This window comes from Cheilinus undulatus, linkage group 14 (genome assembly GCF_018320785.1).
Source record: "Cheilinus undulatus linkage group 14, ASM1832078v1, whole genome shotgun sequence".
Lineage (NCBI taxonomy): Eukaryota > Metazoa > Chordata > Actinopteri > Labriformes > Labridae > Cheilinus > Cheilinus undulatus.
The window spans coordinates 27,976,968-28,003,386 of record NC_054878.1 but is presented as its reverse complement, the minus strand read 5'-3'; the positions used below and the strand labels follow the sequence as shown (position 1 = coordinate 28,003,386).

General features: G+C 40.2%; 1 protein-coding gene across 5 annotated transcripts in view; it reads left to right on the top strand.

Moving 5' to 3' along the window:
• The window catches only part of sash1a (SAM and SH3 domain containing 1a), a 372,472-nt gene that overhangs the window by 249,385 nt on the left and 96,668 nt on the right, over window positions 1-26,419 (top strand). The window contains exon 1 of one of the 5 annotated variants that reach the window (XM_041805181.1): window positions 19,770-19,899. The exons of the other annotated variants lie outside the window; for them this stretch is intronic. The gene's annotated coding sequence lies outside the window, so the exon portion shown is untranslated. Of the gene's footprint in view, window positions 1-19,769; window positions 19,900-26,419 lie in introns of those variants that run through there. 5 annotated transcript variants of the gene reach the window in all.

The following is a 26,419-nucleotide window of genomic DNA, read 5'->3' as shown; positions in this document are numbered from 1 at the left end:
ACCATATCAGATACATGGGCCTTGGGTAAGTTGGTCCATTTTAGTCTTGTCATCAATGAAAGTGCAAGTATTGTGACATATTTGAGCTGCATTAAATGTTGACACTCCTTTCTCCCTTCTCTCTATAGTGAACACACCTGCTGTCATAGCAACCCATATATAAGGAGTCAGAGCTAGCTGGTATAGAGAGGATCAGCAGCAGAATAGTGATGAAGGATGAAGGAGCAGTAGGAGACATGATTATTAAAGACATAGGAGCAGAGGAGAAGATGGAAATTACTTGAAATGTATGAATGACTGGATTTGACTTCTATAATAACCCCTGAGATGAATGCCACTGCACAGTAAGAGCATCTATTGTTAAACATCTAAGGGGGATAATGTCTTTAGAAGCATGCTATATGTGTGCTTGATTCTAGGTATGTCAAAGAAGTGTAGGTGTGTTCTGGACTGTCTCTTGGAGGTACTTTTTCCATTACTTTTCAAAGAGAAATTACTTAATTTCTAAGGAATTTGAAGGTCAAGTTTAAAGCCCTTGTGATTGTCAAATTGATGTACATTTCTTAAGATTTTTACAGATTTTTTTTTTTTTTTTTTTTTTTTACCACAGACAGCTGGTTGCAGTATACTTTCATCAGGGATTTTTTTTTCCAAAGTAGCATACATATCTAATGATATTATTTTTTCATAGGCACTTTGTATACAACATACAGTAGTTAGTAGTAAGGAAGGTTGGTGGTTCTTCCAGCTCCTGCAGTCCACATGGAAGAGTGTCCTCTGGCAAGACACTGTACCCCAAACTGCTTCTGCTGCAAATCTAGCTGTATGAACATGTTGATGCTAACGGACAAGGTCACCCAGAAGGGGGATAAAGGGGAGAGCTTTCTGTGGCCCAGTCAAATGGAGGCCCTGTGATAACTGTATTTTATTTTTACCTGAATAATAATAGCTCTCACCAATGCAACAAAAATTATGCATTATTTAAAAATGTATTTATGCTGCAGTACAAAACAAACTTTTTCAAAATGTAAACTGCTTTTCTTAAAATAAACTGCCATCCTTTTGGGTAATGTTTAGAATGTGGATGGGCTCATTGAGTTAAAACATCTGGAAAATAATCTCTTTTAGCTAAGCCATAATGTGCACAAACATGAGGATTAAATGATTGCAAAAGCAGCAAAATTGTGTGAAAGTGGCAGAAATTGGCTGTAAAGGTGGTGAAAGGTGGTTAAAATGAAAATGAGTCAAAAACTGCCAAGAAAAGGGTTAAAAGATGCAGAAATGAGTGAAATGGGAAAAAAATGGTTAAAAGTGGGCAGGACAGGTGGTGCTAAAGGGTTAAAAGGGGCAAAAATTGGTTCATTATGGCAAAGGATAGGAAAGGGGTGATAGAGAGTTAAAGTTAGAGGTGAACAAGTTTTAAGTGGTGAAGATGAGTCAAAAATTGGGTCAAAAGAGGGGGGGAAAGTTGCCAAATAGTGCCAAAATTGGCCCTTTAAAAGTGGTGAAAAGGATTGAAAATGTGTCAGAGTGGGCCTAAGGGACACAAGATGGGTTGAACATGTCAGGAAGAGGTTGAAAAGGCAAAAAGGGCCAGAAAAAATGTTGAAAAGGGGTTAAAAAGTTATGAGATTGGGACCAAAGGACACAAAATCAGTTGAAAATGTCATAAGTACATCTCAGCCTTTTTCTTTTGCTTAAACACATCACCAGTGAAAAACAGCAGTCTTTAGAAATCTTCACTTGAATAAATTTATTAGAATAAAGCATCTACTCTTGTATATTTCTACCTTGAATACCCAGTGTTTTATATTGCATAGATTGTTTCGACTGTATAAAGTTGCCGTCTGTTTGTCTAAGAAATGTTATCCTTTATAATTTAGTTAAAGAACAATGGTTCTATAGAGCTGTTATGTGCAGCTTGTGTTACTTTGTAACTCTCCTTTACATAGGAGCCTAGTCCTGCTGTGCAATCATACTTACTGAAGCCCACCCAATCCCTGCAGATACGTAAACACACTCACATGTGCACACACAGGTATGCTATATACCTACTCACACACATTGTGCTGCGCACATTCACACAGCCTAAGGAGCAGAGGGTTATAGTAAGAGTATTTTCAGTTTTCCCAATGCGCTCAGTGCAGGAACTGATCTAAGCTGTTTCCCATTGGCATTAAATATGCATGTGTCCCAGCCTTTCATGTGGGCAATGCTGTGCCGCGTTTTGTGAAAGAAGTCCTGGGGATATTTTCTGATACTTGCAGCCTACCAATTTTTTATCTCCATCTTTTAATTAAGAAGGAGAATGAGGTCTGCAAGAAAGCGAGCTAATCTTTATTAAATGGAATTTCTGGGCCAATGGGTTGCTTCGGGGCTGGTTATGAAACATCACGGCAAACACCACAAACCCCCGAGCTCCACGTTCCTTTCTTTCTCATCAATTAACCTTGAGAAAACCAGAGGAAAAGACCACACTGAAACAATGCAAGGCATAAGAAGAACAGAGGGGTTACACTGCTCAGTAATGATTCCACCTGCTCATGTTATGCCTCATTTTCTTTCAATAATGTTGAGCAAGGGTCTCATCACCAGCAGCTTTTCATTGACCATACCCGTGTTCCCCTCACCTCAGGTAGAGGGTAATATTTACATGCTGTATTCTATAGTGTTACAAGTAAAGTCATTCAGGTTTTAGAAAACAAAATATTTAAATTGTATTTATTTTTACATCAATTAAAGCTCCTGGGAGGAGTTTTTAGTGATAAAATATTCAGATTCCCTACATACAGCTCACATTATAACACAACAGCAGCTTACCCTTCTACCCCATATATAATGTCAAAGGAAATAGCCAACATGTGCCACTGGTGAATTTTCAACCCAAGCCTACTCGGGCTAGGGTCTCCAGTCTGCTTCCCTCTCCTACAAGGACATGCAATCAATCATTTTTTGACGAGTCTCTATAGGGGGTTTTGGGGTGGAGATGCTGTGCATTGTGCCCACATTGCCCACACTGGCTCACCAGGAAAAAGGTGATTCCTAATCCCAGCACCCTGCTGACTCCTGCGACCACCACCGGCCGCTCTTATTTCCCCCTTTCTTGGCAGGTCAGCTTTCTGCTGTTCCATTATCCCTCTATCTGTAATTAAAGGCAGCCAAGGGGAACTGAGATAGAGCGAGAGAGGAGAAGGGCTCAGGATAGGTGTCCATTTTTCACAGAGAGGCTAGCTGACAGTAAAGCCTTTTCATGGCCCCAGGGTTGTGTGTAATTACAATGCAGTTTTCCCTCTAGGACCTATTTCTAATCATCAATAAAGGCCATTCATTAGTGATTTTATTTAGATGGCTTATGACCATTTTTAGAGGGTTAGGTTGCAATAACAGGGAATTCCACTGACTGTTGGTTTTACTCTATCGATCTTACTTTTTCCTTCGTGTCTAATTTTTTTTGCACTTTCTTGGCCCTTCCAGTTGGGATAGACAGTTGTCTACCACCAAGTTTGATTCTGCTTGAGAATTCTTTACTTCTGAACTTCATTCATAAACAAAGTATGGCGGTTACATTCATGAAATAACCGCATTGAAAACATTACAGACTAAGAAACATTTCATAAATAGGACAGAGACAAAGGTCAGAGGTCTTATCCAGGATTAAATTATGTATAGACCCATTATAGAAGTAGTAACACAAACGGTGGCTCACTTTAGCTAAAGCTAACTTAGCTATGCAGGCTACGTAATTAATGTTACTACATAAGCCAACATAGCTACGTTAGCTTTAGCAGGTGGCATCACATCACCCCAATTGTAGCAGCTCTACATTGGCTTCCTATTGATTTTAGAATTGATTTTAGGATCTGGCTCCAACCTTCATCAGAATTATTAACTCCCTCAGTTGGAGGCCTCCTGGTGGTTCCAAAGTCGAGACTTAAGACTAAAGGGGATAGGGCCTCCTCTATCAGAGCCCCTCCACTTTGAAAGGTCCTGCCTAGCTAACATTAGCTACCTTAGCTAAGTTAACCTGGTATTCATGGGTTGCTACGATGTCATGTGACGGCTTCATTCTTATTGGATCTTGGGATGTCCCAGTTCTTACAGCGACTTGGGATGTCAAGTTCATGTGATGTTTTGGGATGTTTTAGTACTAATAATATCTCAGAATTTCTGGGTAATAATGTTGTTTGGGTTTTTGTTTGGTTTAGGTTCTCTTGTGTGGGTTCTACTGCGTTTTTCTGCATATCAAAGCACTTTATAAACCTTTATTTTAGAAGTGTTACACAAATACAAATTATTTTATTATTTTATGTAATTATAATATTCTAATTATCAAGTTGAGCTTTTGCAAACGTAGCTTAAGCTAGTGTATCAACATAAAGAATGTACCTTTGTAGCTTACATAGCTGCTTTGTGAGCCTAGCTTTGTAGCTCAGTAGCTATGTAGCTCCATTATATATAACTAAGTTAGCTTTGGCACACGTAAAGCTAACTTAGCTACACAGATAACATAGATAACATTCATTGCTCCATTAGCAATGTGGCTCCGTCAGCTTTGTAGCTTACACAGCACACAGAGCTACATGAGCTATGTTTACTGGGTTAGAATGTTTTCATGGAGGATGAGCTTTTTTTCCTGAGAGTAGAATGTTTACTGGGCTTTATTTAAGTTTTTGTAATCAGGTTTTGAAGATCAGATATTTGACTTTTGACCTTTGGTATCCTAGATGAACACTCTGCAGCCAGACTGTCTTGCTTTTCTGATATTTTTAAAACAGTGTTTACAGACTAGACCTCCTCTTATGTGACAAGATACCTACCTTGCACTTCTTCATGCTTGAATATAGAACGCTTACAAACAAAATGTCTAATTTCTTAGGCAGAGCTCATTTTTTCTCCAAAATAGAGTTTCTGTCTACTCCAAAAATCTCACATCTCAGTGCATCTGACTGTGTAGGTGTGTGTAAATAAAGATCAGCACTTCTATCCTGCCAGCACACGCTCTGTGCAGTATCTCATCTCTTCAAGCACACCCTCTTCACACTCATAAATCCCAAATCTCCCTCCATTTTTTCCCCGTCTTTCCTCTGCAGCCCTGAATTCTTAATTCCCATGTTCTGTGAGTGTAACCCCATGCCAGGGCTTTGTCTGTGGGCCCACGCTGGCCACAATTGGACAAGATTGGAACCTGTCGCGGTAATGGGGTCTCTGACCCGCTGGGGCTATCACACAAAGAGTGAGTAGGTGTGTGGGGCTGCATATACGCAAGTCAGTGCATGTGCAGTGGTGTATGAGGACACAAACCTCCCAATAGAGCCTCAAGGGCATGGCTTAGCTGCCATAAACATGCAGCCTTGCTTATCAGTGAAGCGGTAAATATTGATTATCTTAAATGGCTATCACATTACGCTCATAAATATACATTGATTGCACAGCTCTGGGTTGATATCCTTCGATTTTCTTTTGAAAAATGGGACGGTATTAGCAGCTCATGAGACAAACAGCCATTTATAAAATCTTATTTATCTCCTGAAGGCTCCTTTTTCGAAAACAACTATCAAGTGAATGACTTAATGCAAGGCTGTTTTCCCCACAATCTTTCCAACTGCTGCATTTATATTAACCACAATTTATTACATAAGCCCAAACCATGCAAAATGAGAAATCGATAGTTTTCCAGGAGTCATTTCTTTTGTATTTTTCCCATCAATTGTGTTTCAGCCCATTGGCAGAAAACAAAATGTCAACCACCCCAAAATAAACCCCAACAACCTTCATCGTTACGTTCCACTGCAGCCTAAACCACCATACCTTCCAAACCAGAGACTTTTCTAATGCCCAATCACAGAGTCTGCAAAATATACAACACATCATTAACTGTGGTTGAACCTTGGTTATTTAATACACTTCCATTTCTCCCAGCCTGTGAACTCTGATGCTGGGAAAGCCTGAAGGGCATGAATAGTTCATGTAAATCACTGCCAACATTGTAGGAGAATTTTACAGCCAAAGTCAGCAGTGGTTCAAAGATGAACTCCATGTTACCTCTTACCTCTTTCTTTACAATTCACTCCTCAGCAGTTTGATCCTCTCCTGCTCCTCCCCATATTTCCTCCAGCAGCTGCAGAGAATTGTTGATCACTTTGACGTTAGCTCACCGTGGGTGTAAATAATCTGATTTATGACAAGAATACAGCCTGACAGAGGAGGTGAGAATTGAATTTTTGAACCCTCGTTTTTGCCCCACTGATATGAATACTCTTCGGCAGATAAATCAGCACGCCTCGCTGGCTCACGTGAAGAGAAACTGAATCGCTAATTTGAGACAGAGGCAAGCTAAGATTAAAAAGGAATCACTGACTGGCGAAGGGATTCGCATGGCGTGCCAAGGCGTATTCATCCCGTCTTTGCATACAACATGAGCGCCAGATCTACAAGAGTGAAAGCATTCGGGGTTCATCAGAATTCAGTAAATCCTTGCACAGTAAAATGGTAATTCTTTAGCTGTCAAATATCAGGAAATGAAAGCTATGTCTACTTATTGCAACATTTAGATTAATTCTTGCTAAGCAGTTTTAAAACTTTTCTTGAATTTGATGGAGTTGAATGCCAGTCATGAGGGAATAAAAGACTCAGCTTTGACACATTTGATGGACCACAACCTTTTGCTATTCCTGAGAGACGGAAACACGCAGAGGTGAGGAGAAATAGCTGTGAAAAGTGAGTTATTGAGTGATGAATTGTGTCCTGACAGACTCGATTTTGTGCGGCCTGGACGGACACAAAAGTCTAACATGATGAAAAGCAGAGGAATTGAAATTGAAGGAGGAAGAACTACTGGACGGACTCTATTTGACCTGCTGCTGCTGTGTGAACTCAAGGCCTGGGTCAGGGAGTCGCACCTGCTTATGTAATAAGCGTTAGACTTTCCAGGAATAAAGAAGAGACAGATTTTCAGAGCCATTTTTCAAGATTGACAGCATTGTCTTTATCACAGTCTATTTTAAAACATAATTAAAACCCACTATTTCCATTAACACAAAGGTCTAAATAAAGCCAGTATATGCCAGTCTGTATGAAATTAAACATCAAGAGTCTCCCACTGCAGACCAGCAATGATAACTATACAGAGTAGAAAATTAGAAAGGTAAGGCCTTAGAAAGGATGATATCTGGTGTTTTGACTATTGCCTGAAAAATATTTTGAAATACCTCTTCATGCCACTTTGTGACATAAATTCCAAAAATCAAAAACACAATGATGATCTATCTGAGATGCACGATAACATTGTAAACTGTAGTGAACCACTTTGCCAAAAGAGGCTTAAACTAAAAGTTGTTTGACCAGGATGGAGCAATTATGTCTTTGACCTTGATGCAGAATCTAGAGATGGTCATAAACCCTTGATTTTATCAGGAAGTGCAAGGCATGATTTAGAGTTTGAACATAGGAAACATGTAAGTGTCGGATTCAAATATGCTCTTTATTAAAAGAAATGAAAAGCTAGTTAGCTTCAACAAATAATGTATTTTCATTATGGAAAGAAGTTAAGGTTGTCAACAGCCATAAGATGCCCTTACTATCAAACATAGATGGGACTATATTGACTTATTTAACTATGTTAAAGTAATAAATTTAATGTTGTTCCCCATGATGGTGTGGTGATCAGACCAGACAAAATGTATTTTGCTGATGGTAAATTGGCAGCACAGCAAAAATGGGTTTAAGGTAGTAAAGTGTCAAAACAGTGGCATAAATGGAAGTAAAGTGGCAAAAAATGGATTAAAAGTAACAAAAAACTTGCAAAAAGGGGTGTGAACAGCACAAATTAGTTAAAAGAAGCAAAAAGTTGAAAAAATGGACCAGTGGCAAAAATCAGTTCAAAGTTGTAAAACCTTGGCAAAAATGAAGAGGTGGTAAAAAACATGGCTAAAAGTGTTAAAACAGAAGCAAAAATAAGTGAAAAGCAGCAAAATGGGTTAAAAGTGATAAAAATGAGCACACAGATTAGCAACTTAACTGGTTGAATGGCAGAAAATGGTAGAAATGGCAAAAATGTGTTTGAAGTGTTAGAACTGTGGCAAAACTGGGTGAAAAGCAGGGAAAAGTGGTTAAAATGGGCAAACAGTAGAGTGGCTTAATTGGTTGAGTGGCAAAAAAATTGTAGAAAAGGGTGAAAAGCAGCAAAATGGGTTAAAAGTGGCATAAAAGTGGTAAAAAGGGTGCATTTGCCCTTGACCAAGTAACATAAGAACATCTTAAGTATGCTTGTTTTAAAACTGCAGTGCTAGTTTGTTGTTTCTCTGGATTCATTTTGCATGGTGTGCTACCTGATTCTATGCTGTCTGTGTTATTTGTGCCAGTAGTCAAAGACAAATGTGGTACGATATCTAGCATAGAGAACTATACAGGCCAATTGCTCTAGCTGGCATACACCCTAAAGTGTTAGAACTTGTCCTCTTGGATTCTCACCGCTGTGGACCTGTGGGTCTGAAATAAAGTTTACAGTAAAGTAAGTCATTCCTCCTTCAATTAATGAACATTTTCTCTTTCTTATGCAAACCCTAAAAATAACTTCCACATTGTCTAAATCCTGTTGATGAGATTCCATTCCTCCTTATTCTCATCAAAATCAAGGATAAAGGTATTGAACATTTTAATAAATGAGTTCTCCAGACCTTGACGGAGTGGGATAGCGGATGGTTTGAGCCTGGAGGCACTATCGAATACAAAGAGCGGCAGATAGCTTGATCTGTCTTGATGCACTTTTAATTACAAACGGCTGGCTGGCCTCCAATCCCCTCAGAGAGAGCCGAGGTAGAGCACACGTCAGGACTAGCCACTCTGGATGGCAGCCCTGTATTACCCTACCTAAACACCCTCAAGGGAGAAAGTGAAGGAGGGACGGATGGAGAGGGGGATCGCAAGTACCACTGAGGGCAGTAAGGGGTTAATTCAGCAGACACATTTACAAGAGCCACAGGCAGCTGTCGATCATTCCTCTGTGTTTTGACTGACAGGCGGTGGAAACAACTGTCGAGCTAGGCCACAAGTGACAAGTAAATCTCTCCCAGCAGGCTGTGATACATGATACAGGGAATTCTCTATTATTATCTCATGAAAAAAAAATCCTTTATACGCTATGACACATGGAATTTTCTCTGGAAATGTTTTACTTTAAAAAGTGAAGTCATATTTGGTCACAAGGCTTTCCACTGAAGTGAAAATGTAAGGCTTCAGTGCTTCTTTAAATTCTGACAATTCAGAGTTTAGTCAAAATACCCACTTCCCTCCATGAAGTTAGAACATCTCCATATTAGCACTGAACTTCAAACAGACTCAGTTACAAAAATCAATTTTTGTTAAAACATAACCTGTTGTGCCCTACTACTGATGTGTTCTTCAGTACTGTTTTGGAGGAATGTTTGTAAAAATGAGACGATCATCTCCTTGTCCATCTCCATACAGTATTTGCCATCTCAGAACCAATCAGCAGTCATCGTTTATCAACATCTTATTGATGGCCTTTCCTATTCGATGAAACAAACCAAATTAGCTTTAATCTATGTTTGCTAAAGCTCACGTTGCTAAAGCTATCTTAGCTATGGATAAAAGGGCTACATAGCTAATGTAGCTAAAGCTAATCTCGCAAAGCAGCTATGTAAGCTACGTAGATATGTTATTTACATAGCTATATTAGCTTAAGCTACGTTTGCTAAAGCTCATGTTGCTAAAGCTCACATTGTTAAAGCTTACTAAGCTAAAGATAATAGTGCCACGTAGCTACGTAGCTAACATTGATCAAGAAAAGCTCACAAAGCAGCTATGTAAGCTATGTAGATAGGTCATTACATAGCTATAATTGCTTAAGCTACCTTTGCTAAAGCTTATGTTGCTAAAACTAACTTAGCTGTAGATAATGAAGTCATGTAGTTATGTAGCCAAAGCTAAGCTCACAGAGCAGCAATGTAAGCCACTGAGATACTTTATTTATGTAGCTATGTTAGCTTGAGCTATGTTTGATTTTAAAATAAGCCACCGTTTATGTTACTACTTCTAAAACAGGTCTATACATGATTTAACCACAGATTACACCTCTGACCTTTTTCCCTGTTTCATTTATGAAACGTTCCTTAGTCTGTAATGTTTACAATGTCCAGATTTCACGAATGTAACTGCCTAACTTTGTTTATGAATAAAGTTGAATTTTTAATTTGTGCTAAAACAGGGAATATGTTGTACCAGCAAATTATGGCACTTCCTTTCTGAGATATACAGTGTTTTAGATGAATGGTCTATGAGAGTGACAGTCAGAGATGAACATCTGTGCTCCAGTCCAAAGCTTTTTAAAAGATCATTTTCTCAGTAGCTAACAGTGGATATCTCAAGCGTCAAACATAGTGGATCAGTAATGTAAGTAGACAGACAATGGTGCACAGCTATATCTAGCATGTCTGATTGCTCACACAGACTACAAGGACATGGGATAAGGCTTAGCGAGTGTGTTTTAGCTGCCAATACTCACACCCTTCTTCACCTTTTCTGTAGACTGACCGCTCTCACTCATGCACATATCGACTCATAAATCCACAGATCCACTCTGTCTGAAACACATACAGACGTCTTTCATCGACACACATTCCAACAGTTCAGAGCACATTGAACAGCAAGCGCCCAGGGAATAAGACTACCTCACACAGAGAGACTCTTTATGTATCAGAAACCCCCTCGATTCACATGACTCTCACCTCCCAGAACCATACTCTACCGTGGAATGAATGGTGTAACCTCCAGGCAATGTCAAGGTGAAGGAAATGTGTCAGTGCTCTCTCCCCAGTGAGCTTTTCCTCGCTCCAGCTCTCTCCAGTTAATGACTCTACAGCATGGAGTGTTAACTCAGCCAGGCCGGGCCAGATGAGCCCAGAGGAGATGGTCAGAGGAAGAGGACGATGCAGACTGTAATCACAGGCAATCATCAACTCTCCACGTGGATTTATACCACTGTTGGTTCTGTTGGTTGGCCCCAGACCTGTGATTTGAGCTTCAAGGTAGAGTGAGACAAAAGAAAGAGGAGGAGGATAAGGGCTACAATGAAGATTTATAGCGTGGAGTACACAGGAATGAAAGATTCCTGTGATTTACTGTAGATGAGAGTGCCCTTAAATCACCTGGTTTATGGGGTGAGAGCAGGTGACATTGCCAAGGATGAATTCAGAACTCTTACTGTCAAAAAGGTTGGTAGTCACATAAAAACTTAGCCTAAGTGACAAGAAAGTGAATAGACAATAGATGTGGTTCCATGTTCACCACAGTAAATTCATGCTAACCCTCACTAAATCACCTGGAATCCATGGTTTTTCTGTTCCCAGTTAAAAAAAAAAAAAAAAAAAAAAAAACTGTAACTCAGTGCAAGCCTTTAGGACACATAAGAAGATTTTTAGATATCAAGCCTTGGTTAAATAACTACAAGAGGTTTACTTAAGCTTTAAACCTTTAAAATTAGCCAAAGCAATATAATGAAGCAAGTAACCACAGTGCCTAGCTAACAGTTTAAACATTGCAACAATTATGGTTATATACACAAAACCTTAACATTGGAAAGATATATATATTTTATTTTTCTGCCAGTGGGATTGTTATATAGGCTACTATAATAGTTCACAAATGAGCTAGCTACAGTTTGTGCAGTTAGCTACATCTTTGTCAGTGAGTACCCCTGTTAAAATGGTTACAAATGACATTACTAAAATGCTAACATTTAGCAGGTAAAATGTTCATGTAGGCCTCTTTTGGTAGCCTGCTAACAGTCTTATAAAGGCTGATTCATGCAAACACATTTCAAATAACATCAGATTGTTGTGAATTTTTCAGATAGTTCGTAATGTAAAAGAAGTCCACAACTTGGCTGGAAGAGTGGCTAAAATAATGCTGGTTTAGCATAAGTGACTCAGATGACAAACAAGCTAGCAATCATTGCCTAAAATGTTTTATTCGAGTACACAGTAGCACCAGCTGTTAGTATGCTCATAAATTCAAATTAATGCACACACAAATTACAGATGATGGAAAAAAGTCATAAATTTAACTAACTACATAGCTCTATTTAGTGCGTAAGCTACATAGCTAACAGAAGCCAAGCTCACTAAGCAGCTGTTTAAATGACGTATCTATGTTAGGCTATCTGGTTATCTGGCTTAGTTAGCTTTAGTTGTGTTTCCTAAAGCTCATGCTCATAAAGCTAACTTAGCTATTGATAATGGCGTTACATAGCAAGCACAGGTACATAGCTAAAGCTCAACACACAATGCAGCTATGTAAGCTACTAAGGCACATTTTCTTCGTACCCACATTAGCATCATGAGCATTAGCTATGTTTGCTAAAGCTCATGTTGCTAAAGGTAACTTAGCTATATTGGCTTATCTAGTTATGTAAACTCTGTAGCTAGCATAGCTTTTTTTAAGCTTTAGCTAAAGCTAAGGGTGCTGAAATGAGCCACCATTCATGTATCTACTTCCAAAATGGGTCTAAATTCTGCAGTAGACCTCTGATCTTTTTATTAATGAAATGTTGCATCGTCTGTCATGTTTGCAATGTGCTTATTTCCTGAATGTAACTACCAGAATATGTTTTTGAATAAAGTTGAATTTAAAACAAATTTAAAATGGAAAATATGCTGTACCAGCAAATTGCAGCACTTCCATTCTGACAGAGATGGCGTTTCACATGAACAGTCTGTAAGAGTGGCAGTCAGGGATTTATGGTCTGCAGCCAGATTGAATAGATGTTGATCCATGCTAACTCAAATTTTAGATGATAGGAGTGAGAATGTCATGAATTTTGCTGGTATTTTCTTAACAAAGTAACACTTGACAGCTTTGCAGCCGTTCTGGCTAAAATCAGTACTAGCTTAGAAAATGTGTGAAATATAAACCTTCTTGCTTGAAACAAATTTCCTGAGGACACTGATTTCTCTGTTTTTCACACCTTTAGCTGCACACAGAAATATCTGAGAGTATGTTTCTCTCCAGGGAAGAGGATGAAGTAACACTTTTAAAAGTCTCTCCAGTTTCAGTAGTTCTTTCCAAAATGCTTTAATGTTATGGCAAAAAAGAAATTATGTAATAACTTAATCTCTCTATACAAGTTGGTTTTCACTGATCCCACAAGCGACTTGTAACCTTTGTTGGGAAATGATTCAAACCTCTGCTTCGTGTGAGAAAAAGTTCTGTACAACTTAACGTCTTGTGCTTAGGCACTGCGGCTTCTCGGCCCTCCAGGCTAAATCTAATGGAGTTCTGCTTCCTCCAGCTCGCCTGTCTCTCCTCATCAACACACAAGCAGCCCCACACTGCCTACAGCGCTGATACTAATATGGAATGCAGGGCCGTTGTTCATTTTATTTTACCGCCCGGCTATCTGATGCCACTCAAGAAGAACAACCACCAGTCAGATCTGCTGGCCTTGATGGGCAAAAAATAACCTCTGCTTTTCTGGTCACACGCATGTCGGCTCAGGCTTTGGAGCTGTAAACTTGAACATTGTGGTGTATGTAGTGATAGAGTGTGTGAAAAAAAAAATTGGACTGTTTGTATCTAACCCTCAAGACTATGTGCTCTGTGGTTGAGTCTGGTTGTCTGCTTTCTACTGTGGTCTTTCATCACGTTCACTCCCCGCTCTGGCATGCCAACCAGTGTAGTCTCTGTGTGTGTTTGTGTGAGTCTGAGTGTGTAGGTAATACCAGATTTGCACTGCCATCTAGTGGCAGAAAACTAAAACTCTTTCAATGGGGTCAATGGGATCACCCCCAGACCAAGAAGAACTATACTGAAAACACTGTCACAAAGTATTTTGTTAACATCCTTTTCATACACTAGATTTGTGTTTGTGTATGTGGAAGCTGCTAGCTCATTAACAGGAGTCTATATTAGTGCAGCAGGTCAGTTAAGTCAATGAGCAAGCACTAATTCTTCTCCAGTCCCTGTGTGTGCTGCCACTTGTTAGACATTTGCATATAAATTGCTATAAATACGATGCTGCGGCTAAATTCCTTAAACGACACTTGCTTAAAATTCATGAATGCGTTTGAATTTTGTCAGGCATGGTTAAGCTGTCAAAAAATCCTTTGATGCTTAAAATAAAATCTGCAAGCAGGTGTGCATGTGCATAGGCATTGAGACAGATGCATGAAATTCATGCATTTTTTTGTCACTGGAAGCCTCTGAAACTCCCAATGTCCTCTGCAGTCTCTCTCTTGCGCTCTTATTTTTTGCATTCAGACTCATTACACACTCTCTGCAGGCAGATGGTGAGGGGAGACTTGTCTGTGTGTATGTAAGAGCATAGTGAATATATATGTGCAGATGTATCCAGTTGAAGTGATCAGTATTCTGGAGCAGGTTGTGGTCACTAAAAAGACTGGCCTGCTTGTCACCATACTCTTGGAAGGAGAAAATGATTGAAAACCCCTTTATGATAGATGGAAATAATGCATTTTTATACTGTAGAACACATATAATGTGTTCCTGTCCCTTAATCACTGTTAAAATGCCATTAAGAACATTTCTCTGGACATATCAAATCTAATTTTGGCAGATCTACTCTCACTCTCATACCCACACACTCCCTGCTGCTCCAGTCTGCTGAGAGAGCGATCAGACTTAAGACAAGTACTCTTGTTCTCTGTTAATTTGTGTCTCCGGCTTGATTGTTTGCCTCAGGAGGAACAAGGACGGTGCTTGGTGCTAAAAGTAATTGAATGGCCTATTTACATTCTGTTAATTGATTCTGAGGCTTTTGATGAGTTTTTTTTTCATTGAAGCACTTGTGTGTGTGCATGTTTGTGTCCATCTGTGTGATAGGGGGAAAACAGTCATATAATAGACCAGACACCACAAAGACTCACAAACAGTATAATTCCCTGTTTAAAAGCTTAATTATATACAACAGTGCAGTGATGTAATAAGAGAAAACAATATTCGTATAAGTGCTGTTTTAACTGAGGTAATCTCAAGGAGAGTTTCTTCTAGAGTGCCAGTAGTCAAACGTGTTTGTTAGTCATGATGCAGTTTTGAAATAACATGTAGAAAAATTAAGCTCTTCTTTAATAAAATAGTTTTAGAGAAGATTAGAAGCCCAAGTAGTCATGCACTGATTCTGACAATTGGGATCAATACAATATCAATTCATCACTTCTTTTGGTGTAGACTTCCACAATATTCACATTTTCTCTCATGTTTGATCGTGAAATTCGATGAGATAGCATTAAATGTGCCTATATAAAGTATTCATTCATTTTACCCTCTACCTTTACAAGCCTCCAAAGGCTGGCTGCTGAGAAGCATCCCCACAGCATGATGCTGCCACCACCATGCTTTACAGATGGGATGATGTATTTTTGGGGATGTGCAGTGTCTGACGGCCACAAAGCACCCTGTTGGTCTCATCAGACCACAGAACTTTCTACCACTTGACCATGGAGTCTACCACATGCCTTTCGGTGAACTCTAGTGGAGATTTAATGAGTTTTCTCCGACAGTGGCTTTCTCTTTGCCACTCTCCCATAAAGTTTGACTGGTGAAGACATTCTTTGTCTTCACTAGTCTTTGTAAGCAAATGGAGGCTAACTTGAGTCAGCTGGTATTCGCTAAATATTTGCAGGAGTGAATTAGTAATTATTTGCTTGACGCACTTGTCCACCATTATGATACAGCATAAATAAACAGTTAAACAATTGCAGTTTGCTAAGGATTTGACACTTTATGGACTTGCTTAGGCTTAGGAAAGTCGTGCTCCAGCTTTAAGCAAGTATCAAAGTCATGTTCTATGTCATGTCATCCATCCTTACATGTTTTATACCCCTTATCCAATTCAGGGTCGTGGGGGGGGGGGGATTGGAGTCTATCCTAGCTGTCACTGGGCAAGAGGCGGGGCACACCCTGGACTGGTCACAGGGCTGACATATAGACAGACAACCAAGCACGCTCACACTCACACCTACGGCCAATTTTAGAGTCACCAATTAACCTAACCTAACAAGCATGTCTTTGGTGGTGGGAGGAAGCCGGAGTACCCAAAGAGAACATGCAAACTCCGCACCAAAAGGCCCTGACCGGGAAGTGAACCTTCTTGCTGTGAGGCAACAGCAGTAACCCCTGCACCGCTGTGCAGCCCCTATGTCACGTCATGTAGCTAACATATGCTTTGGAACGCTACAGCTTCAAAAGGCATCAGCTTCCCAGTGTATTGTCTGCCCTTGTCTTCCCTCTGACTGTCTTGTGTTTGTCCAACCCATCACTTGCCGTGGACCTTGGTGTGACAGCACATCTAAACAATGAGCCAGTTGTCAGAATCCAAGCACAACCCTGGAGCGGAGGTTATAGTGTCATATTTTGACTCCTAGAGCTGTCATATGCTTCTATAGTTGACCTGATAACATGATGTATTTAGCCTTGAAGTTTTGCACGGTTCACTGAAAAATTAATAGCCTTTTGTTTATATATGAGAATGGGGAAATGCTGGAGGGTTTCATTCGCAGCAATAAATGCTGTGGTAATTCGAAAAGTCAAACATAATTACAACTGACAGATCTGGGCAGATGGTCTAACTGAGTGAATCTGAGTCTGCTCCACTCAGCGGCTCAGAAACCTTAAACATATTCCTCTTAGCACAGGAAATATCCTCTTCAGCCACTTTAACGGAGAATGTTGACCACATTTTCTCTGTCTTCTCTCATCAGTATGTGTACACATCCTGATACTGGCTGTTTATATATTTTGGCCACATTGCACATCCTTAAGAGTCTCTTTAGGTGTTTCTTAAACCACTTTCACAGTGTGTTTACAGAGGCTTTTCACTCGATGCTTCCTTCTCTAAATGTTGTGACGGCAGGACCAAACAGGATGCAGGTCAACTCATATCAGTTTATTCAGCAGATATACAGGTTGGACAAAGAGTCACTGGATAGATATCAATGTGTGCATGCATTTATTAAACATGCATAATTGACAGGTAAAGCTGCACAAATCCCTTACAAACATCGTACAGCTGAGATGTAGCACTACAAATTTCTGACACCAGTTTTTCCTGACCGTTCTAACACCCATACATAAATGTACGCCAATACCATTCATCCTAATGATGCTGGTGGAGTTTAAAAAATATCTAAATGTTGGAAAGCATTGATTGTTGACAGTATGCTAGCTTTGACTGACACTACACTCTGATAGCTAATGCTGTTTGCATTTGATATCTACATAATCCACCTGATATTGGTTTACATTTTGGGCCAGCTTGGGATATCTAATTGGTGCATATGCTTTCTAGTCTATCCCACATGCTGCATATAAGAAAGTGTCAGAGGATAATACAGATACTGGTACTGGTACCAGACTGATGCATTTGTGTACCGTATCTCACTTTAGCAGAATGGAGATGAATACAGATACTTTATTTGTACTGGTATCAGCTGCTGATACTGATATTGGTGTTAATATTGACTGGCACATCTGCAATCTTGTTCAAGCTATACCACATTGAAGGAAGTATGTGAGGTCAGTCTGATGGTACTGGTGTCAGCTACCAGTAAATTTGTACTTGTATCAACACCTGCCAGTGTATGACACTTTAAACCTGTTGTTGCCACTTTTGACTCATTTTTTAAACACTTTCTAACTATTTTTTTCTCTCTTAACCTATTTTTCAACTATTTAGCCACTTTGCCTCGCTGGACACATTATGGCAAGATAAATTGTTATTGCCACTTTAAAATCCATTTTCACCACCTTTTCTGTCCATTTTTGTGAATTTAAACCAATTTTTGCATCTTTTCAGTTTTCAGTTTTAACCATTTTGTAAGCCTATTTCACCACCTCTTTATCCTTCTTGCCTCATTTAAGCCATTTTCCACTTTCTGCCTATTTTTTCCTATTAAGACATTTCTACCATGCTAAACAAAGTATTGCCACTTTTTTTTTTTACCCGTTTCAAGAAAAGGTGTTTAGTATTTAAAGAAGGCTATATATTAAGACATGAATAAAAAAATATTTGTTGCTTTGATAAGAGTGGAACTATTGAGGTAGAAAAGAAAATCTGGTTATCACAGCTTAACTTTACAATGGACCATGATTTTGCTGGCCTCCTTCTGCCCCTGTTTGGCGGGGCCCCAGAAAGTGCCCCCCTTTATCCCCCCTTATAGGTGGCCTTGACTGTTACCACTATTGGAACAACTCTGTAAAATGATGCATCTGAAATGATAATTTGTGTCTTATGTAATGTAAATATGATTAACTTAAACTTATGCATTAACATCAAGATGTTTTCTTGTGTAATGCAAGGCCAGGTCACCCCAGCAGTGCCTATGGTTCTTCAATTTTTAGGACTATGAGTAGGTTTGGAATACATGGAGTCTTTGATTCTTTGTGCAATAAAAGATTTAGACTAGTCTGAAAAGGTTAACTTGTCTGTTTGCTATAAAAGACTGAGTAAACAATGATTTTCCAATTTCCCTCAATTTGTTAGCCACGGTTTCGGCAAAGGTCAGGTTTGCCATGAAAATAACAAAAATATACTTTAAATGAGGTCCTTAAGTGAAGCATGTTTCTGCTTTGAACTTTAGTATTGTGGGGAACAAGAATAAACACAATTAAAGTCGTGCCAATTTATTCTTACTGACTCTGCACATCATTGTGAGTTTCTCATGCTTCTGTGCTTTGTAAATTCAACGATCTGTTTCCTATTTGCCACAGTGTGTCAGTGTCTGCTCACCGTCACCCACGGCTCTGGCAGAGTGGCGTACCCCATGTTATTAGGTTCTGTCAGCAAGACTGACTTGCTGAGCCGTGTCCTGGAGAGTAGAAAAAGTTTCCTCTCCAAGCCTACCCTCGCCCTTCTATTCCCCACTTTTGCTTCTTCCCCCCCATCATTCCTCCTCCTCTCCCACGACCTCCGAGAGTCCTCAGGAGGAGCAGCATTCCAAAATAGGATCTCTTCTTCGTCTCCTTCTCCCAATTTAACATCCAGAAAAAAAGTCCAAACCTCACTGCTGAGTGACTCATTCAAATAATTGTTGCTTTTAGCTGTATCAGGTTACTCTTTTTCTCTCCGTCTCTCTTCTTGTTTTTCTTCCTTTTTTTACCCTGGTTCAATGTGGTATCTGGGGCACTCGTGAATTAGGGCCTTTGAGCGAAAGAGGCAGAAAAAATGGGTGACATCAGAGAGGGATCCAAAACCTGAGTAGGCCTGTAATTTTCTGCTCTGTTGCTATGATTGCATGTAAGACTGTTGCAGACAAATGAGTCAATGGGAGATTGTGCTGCCTTTTACAACCAGCTGGGTCACTGTGTATGAGTGCATGAGTGACTAACATGCCTGTTGTTTGTTCGTGTTTGTGCCAAATTTTCCCCTCTGTGTGTTTTATCTGATGCCGCTCATATTTTTGTGCTTTTATAGCTATATTTATCATTGAATTGTCCTTTTTTGCAACTTGCATCTTTTGCAGACTGAACCTCTTAAATTTTTGACACTTACTGAGACAACAAAGAGACACAACATGACAGCAAGAATAAAAGAGACAAAAGATTGGATAACAAAAGAAAAGCCCATTTTGGAACCACCTAGAAATGTGAAAATCTGTTTGGAGATATTGCAGAAAAAGAGCGAAAGATGAAATCCCTCCCTCGTTGCTGTAGCCTCTCCTCCTTTCCTCTCCTCTTTTCCTCTCCCCTCCTTGTCCCATGTGAGCAGCAGCCCGATGACTGGCCCTCTCTGTGTCTCCGCTGCTTACGCTCCGGCAGACATGCATTGTTCTCCACTGTACGCTACTTGTTGCTCTCATTCTCAGAGAGTTCCTATGTGGTAGCTCTGTGGAAAAAGGCTGACTTTGGAGAAGTTTGAGCTGCTTCGCGGTGAGTACTAAATTGATTTATAGGGAGGAAAGAATGATCTCATTCATTTGTTTGTCCTGTTAAGACTTGTCCTCATTTGAGCTGTTGATTCTTTCAAATGAGGCAACTTTTAAAGCACTAAAGTTGTGATGTTGTTAAAAGAACTTGGAGAAACTTGTTCGGGAAAGTCGTCCTGTTCTGGTGGTGAGAGCGTTTCTGTCTCTCCTCTTGTTTCTGACTGACTGACTCTCTTTCTGCTGACTCACTCTATTAACTTTACACACATGGCTCCATGCTGAGTGTGGGTGTGTTTAGTGAACATGTGTTTGCCATTGTGTTTGGAGTAATTCTCTCCTATTACCTGTCTGCCGTCTTTCATTTGATGCCTGTGTGTCAATCAAATTATCTGCTCCTGTATTCTTGTAAACATGGTAATGTAGCGTTCTTGCTTCATCTTTTGTCAGGCTTCTTATCGATTTTCAAGAACAATGGCCTCACATCTGGCCAAGACCTTTGTGGTAAATAAACTGGCGAAACATCAACACTGAATCTCTTGCAAGATGTCGTGCATTGATTCACTTCGTCGCCAGATGAACACAAACATAAAGGCACAAACGCAGATACACAATCGGGCCTTGTCGTCCAGAGGGACTCTATTGTTTGGTGCGCATAATTGTTTGTGTGTATGTGTGCAAAGGCTTGTCCAAAAGGTCTTGGACAATGAAGTCTGTCACCAGGGGGATGTGAATTTCTCTCCCTCGCTCCCTCTCTATTTCTGTTTCTTTTTCTCTCCCTTTCCTGTGCAAGTCTCCCTCCACATCTGGATCTCCCCAACAGCTGACAGGGAACAAGGGAGCGGATGGAGGGAGGAAGGAGGCATGTTTTGGGGAAGGGGAGGAGGGCAGAAATAGGAGGAAGGGGAGTATGCAAAAGCTGAGTTCACTTTGGTAGACTTCCCTTAATGCAGGAAGAAACCTTACAAAGTCATTGTAAACAAGATGTACTAAAGGAAACAAGAACACAAGAGAGAAGCACACCCTCGCATAAACTGAGATGCATTTAATTGCATGCTCTAATTCAGCAGTAAAGCAAGCATTAACCACATAAAGAGTTGCATGTTATATAATATGAGTTTTCAAGTAGATGTCAAATAGATGGTGCACTTTATCACCAGTCTCTCAGACCAAAACAAATCTGTGCCTCAACACCCTTTTCCTCTCTCAAAGTTCCATCTGAGTGCAGCCATTTGTACAACTGATCTTTATTCAGATATGCAGCATATTTCAATCCAGTCCTTATTTATTTTAAGTGTAATAGATCAAAGTTAGACCAGGTTATGGCCTTAGGGAATGCAAGTCTCCTTGGCCAAAACAAAGATCCGGCATTCGGGGATGCCTTGGATGCTGCCGTTGAATCTTTGTCTATGAATGGTGAGAGTGTGAAAGTTGCTTAGCAGGTCACCTAATTAATTCATTGATCTTCTGACTGTGAGGCTGAGATCAACCGCAGACTTGGATTCAAACATGGGGTGATGTGCTGAACAAGACAGTGTGGCGTTCCCGGTATCTGAACACACAAATGAAGGTCAAAGTCTTTGGTCCTTCTGGTCTTACGATACTCTTGTGAGGCCTGGACTTTTACTAGTGGCCAGAGGTGCCGACTGGACTCATTTGTGACAACTCCTCTTCGACGCACGTTTGGATATTGTTTGGAAGACTGTGTGTCTAATGTAGACGTCCTCAGGAGAGCAGGAACAGCAAGGATCATTGCCTGATACAGGAACGGCAGCTGCACTTTTACGGTCACCTGGCATGCTTTCCTGGGCCTGATCCAGCTCACTGCATAGTAGGTGCTCAGAACCTGGTGGGCTTGCCAGGGCTGACCACTCGGTTACGGAGGAGGAAGCTGGAAGGGTACCTGGAGAGATGGGGCATGGGCCCGTCACAGGCCTGGACATGGGCCATCAGGAGGCCAGAGCAGTTCAGGACCAAGGTTGATGAGGTAAAGTGCCAAACTGGCATATGCTTCCATTCCTGACCTGACCCGAATAGATCAAGCAAAGTCTTGTCTTTGTTTGGACGGTAGTTTGGTTCTTCTTCTTTCAATAAAACTCCACCACTGTACCTACGAACAACATCCTTAAGTTGGTGGCAGAGTTTACAGTTGGAAAAGGAGGGGTTCACATGAAAAAAACATGTATGAAACATGTTTGAGGCACTGAAACTGAAGTCCAAACAAGCTTTAGGGGGCACTGTCTCAATAGTGTAACAATGTTACAGTGCCATTTTGCTGACACTTTATGTCCAGAGTAACCTACATATGAGAGAGACAGATGTTCATGGCATTAAGGACCTTGCCAACACTGGATGCTGATCATGGCCTGACCGGTTCTCAGCTCTGTGTGAACACAAAGCTGAGAACAACAAACCAAAAGGGATATTTGATAGCCACATTTAGATGCATTTTGGGACCCTGGATAGAGCCCAAAACTCGTAGGAGTGAGAAAGCAGGGAATGACACAAGGTAAGGGATCATAGGCCAGACCTGCCACTGGTGCCCTGATATCTGCTATATTAATGTTTAATATGTCATATAATGTTCATTTAAATCAGCTCAAGTGCTGCAGTGGTATTTAGCTCAGAAAAAGAGAGTTCTTCATGCATCTGCAGCGGCCTTAGCGTGTCAACTTTTCAATAAGAATTTTCTCCCAGGGCTCGAGCTGTCAAAGCGGCTCCTGTTCTCTGTCAGTCTCTTTGCTCTCGCAGCTCTCAGCTCATCAGAGAGCGTCAGCCCGTGGCCGGACTCTGATGAGACTCCCTGAAGTCGTAATGAAAAGCTCCACTTTAAAGAGAATCACTGGGCTACAGCTCGGACTCACTTCTCTATGCTTTTTCATTATCTCCCACCAGATGAAACTGCACATGCCCAGCTGCTGGTGCAATGTTCTTCCAAAGCCGGGCAACCTCTCCCCTGTGTGTGTTTACCCACACCAGGGCAGGGCAGGGCAAAACGCCATGGCAACAGGTGTGTGTTGACATCATTAGTACTGTGGCATGGATGCACACTTTTATAAAAAGGGTTAAAGTCTCCCTCACATCTGCTTCTGCGGTTTTCATGCAGCACATATGAGTTTGCTTTGGTGACAGTGATTGGATGGTGATAAAACACCAGTGCTCATTTCCTCCTCTGCCTCCCAGGAATTATTTGACTTTGCATTTTCTGCCATATGTGCATGTGTTATTCAGCCGTCTCCCTCTGTCAGTGCAGCTGCTCTGTGTCTGCCTATATGCTGCTACTTTTCTGTTTATTTCTGGCTCTCAAAAGCTTGAATGTGGGTTTGATTTATATGAAAGTGATGATGTTACAGTGCAGGTGGTGTTTGTGTGACTGTGACTTGGCTTGTAGTCTTTTTGTGACTTCACATCAGTGCTAAAACTGTTACTATATAATAAATGTCATGTATACAGTAATTTTTTAGACTTAAGTGTACTTTCCACTGTAGAATGATACAAAAGTGATGAATCCAGACAGTTGCCCTATTTAAAGAAAACCATCCTGGTACCATAGCCTACTTACTGGTCTGACATCAGCCCTGTCAGTATGTCTTACATTACATCAGTATGTCTCTGGGCAGATCAAGCTTTACAGCCAATGAGAGGGTGTCATTTGGCATAAGAGGCGCTGTACTGTACAGTACAGTATGTGTGCCAGCCAACACATCAGACTGCAAAAGAGTGAAATGTGCTCTAACAAAGCTGTAGTTTGTTTTGTCGGGGTAATAACATTCATTCAGCAGTGATGTCAGCATAGTCTGTACAGCATTGTAAAGTAGGTATAGAACAAGACCACCACAGAGGGTCAGAATGAATGTAGGAATGGAAATACATGTGGGCATTGCAGACAAACTGAAATGTCATTTGGATACTTGCAATAAAAAGTTTATTTAAGTTTGGGAAATTTCAGTCAAGCTGTGCAAAATATGTATTTACAGATAGCCAAATGACGTAAGGGGTATAATAAAACTTAGTATTAGCATAGGGATGTTTTTCATCAGTGGTTATCAGTTCAATCATTGTCAATGTAATTTGGCTTTTTGTAGAAAAATAAATTATAAAAACCTCCTCTTTGATGTCCCAGCGAAAACAGATTCTAGAATGTAATTTACCCTCTACCTTTACAAGCCTTTTAGGGCTGGCTGCTGAGAAGCATCCCCACGGCATGATGCTGCCACCACCCAGCTTCATAGTAGGGATGGTGTGTTTGTGGTGATGTGCAGTGTCCACCAAAGATAGTGTCTTGTCCAAAAAGCGCCATTTGGTCTCATTAGACCAAAGAACTTTCTTCCTCCTGACCACAGGGTCTTCCACATGTCTTTTGGTGAACTCTAGTCAAGATTTCATAGAAGTTTTCTTCAAAAGTGGCTCTCTCTTTACCACTCTCCTGTAAAGCTTTGACTGTTGAGGAACCCAGACAACAGTTGTTGAGTCTCTCCCATCTCATTGGTAAACTCCTTCCTTATCTGACTTACCTGACTCTCAGTAAACTTTTCCCCGGGTTGCTTGGAGTGTTCTTTTGTCTTCAAGGTGTAATGTTAACCAGGAATACTGAATAACCAGAGATTCGGCCCTCCAGACACATTTGTCTTTAAACTACAATCACTTGAAAAACATTTACTGCACTCGGGGAATCACCATTTTACTAACTGTGAGACTGCTAGCACCGATTGGCTGAACTGGTGCTGTAGTATTTGTTTAAAGATGGGAAGATGGAGGTTTTTCATGTTAAAATATACTACGCACGCTTGCAGGGCAAAGTTAGAGAGACAAAATTTGCCTCTTTATCATGGGGGGGTCACTAAAATCTACACATCTTCCATAAGTCCCTCACAGAAGCTTGAATATGTACTAAATGAATATTTCAGGGGGTGTAGGAAACCAAACACTTGATTTTTCTCCCACTTTGTAAGACACATTTGCAGTATTTCATTCTTTTCTTTTCAAAGAATCACCCTAGATTGAGAATATTGTAAAAATTAGTTGTATCTGTGTTAAGTGTTTCAAAGGCATCAATTAAAAAAGTGGTTAAACAATGAAGAAGTGAGTCTAGGAATGTATATTATGATGGTAATAAGGCAAACAAAGGCCTACTTTGAATGCAGAGTGACTGGTTGAAATGTCTTTAAATGTTGGGTTTGCTACATTGAGGTTTATATTATGAGATCTTACTAGCATTTGTCAGTTTCAATAGCTTTACTGACTTCATAGACTGAAACTCCTGCAGGATTCTACTGATCCACTTTCTTCTCAGTTTTGACATTCATCTTGCGTCCTTTATTCCCAGACAGTTGAGTCTGAGATGAGAGCAGCACCTTAAGCCTTTCTGTCTCTGTTTTTTTATCCCTGACCTGCTCTTGTTATGTTTCCACTCTTATCTCAGCACACATTAACTCTGACTTACCAAAACACATCTCTATTGCTTTGAATTAGAGATTTGTCAAATGTGGATCATGATCAGATTGCAGCATAGTCAGTGCTTATGACATATACTGTAGACATTTACACAAAAATATGCAGACATGTGCTTCATTGTATATATATATATATGTGTGTGTGTATATATATATATATATATATATATATATATATATATATATATATATATATAAATCAAGCATCCCTACTATGTGTAAAGACTGAAGAGCTGTTTTGTAAAGTTTCATGTTCTGCAGCTTTATTTATATCCTGTCTGAATGTTCCATCATGCCCAGTGATTTCTTCTTCTTGGCTCTTCACTTGGTTCTGTTACAGAGGCAGTCCCTTGTCAGACAAAGCTGAGACATATTTGGGGTCCAGCTGCACATGAACAATCCAAAACATTTCTGATGTCTCAACAGGCTGACCGACACAAACATTCAGCTTCATTCAAGTGTGCTGCCCGACTAATCTGCGTATCCAACCATACTGCATGCATTACATGAACTCAGTGTCTTTGAATCAAGCCAAGATGTGGAGAGTATGTGTACACAAAAGGAACAATGGATGTAGACGCGTATGTGCTGCTTCATGCAGGAAATAACATGTGATAAATCTGTTATGAATTAGGAGTTTCCAGACAACAAATGGTGTTGATTTTTGCAGGGTAATGTGTTAAGTGTGTGGGTGTGCAAGTGGCACCAAAAACATTGTTTGCATATTATTTGCCATTTGCTTTAAATCCTTGTAGACTACAGCCATTGATTATTTCTGATGGGTTTTACCAATAGTATTTTCAAAAAAGATTTTCTATAATATTGAATCAAAAATTCAGTACCTATTAAAAGTATTCACCCTCTCGGATGATTTACTCTATCATCAATTTTCTCAATCAATCGTGGTCGAAATGAATTGGCGTGAACAGCCCTTTTTAAGTACAGCCAGAAAATTCTCTAATGGATTGAGGTCTGGGCTTTGACTCGGCCAATCCAGAACATTCAGCAGGTTCTCTTTAAACCATTTCTGTGTAGTACTATTTGCTTAAGGTCATTGACTTACTGGAAAATGAA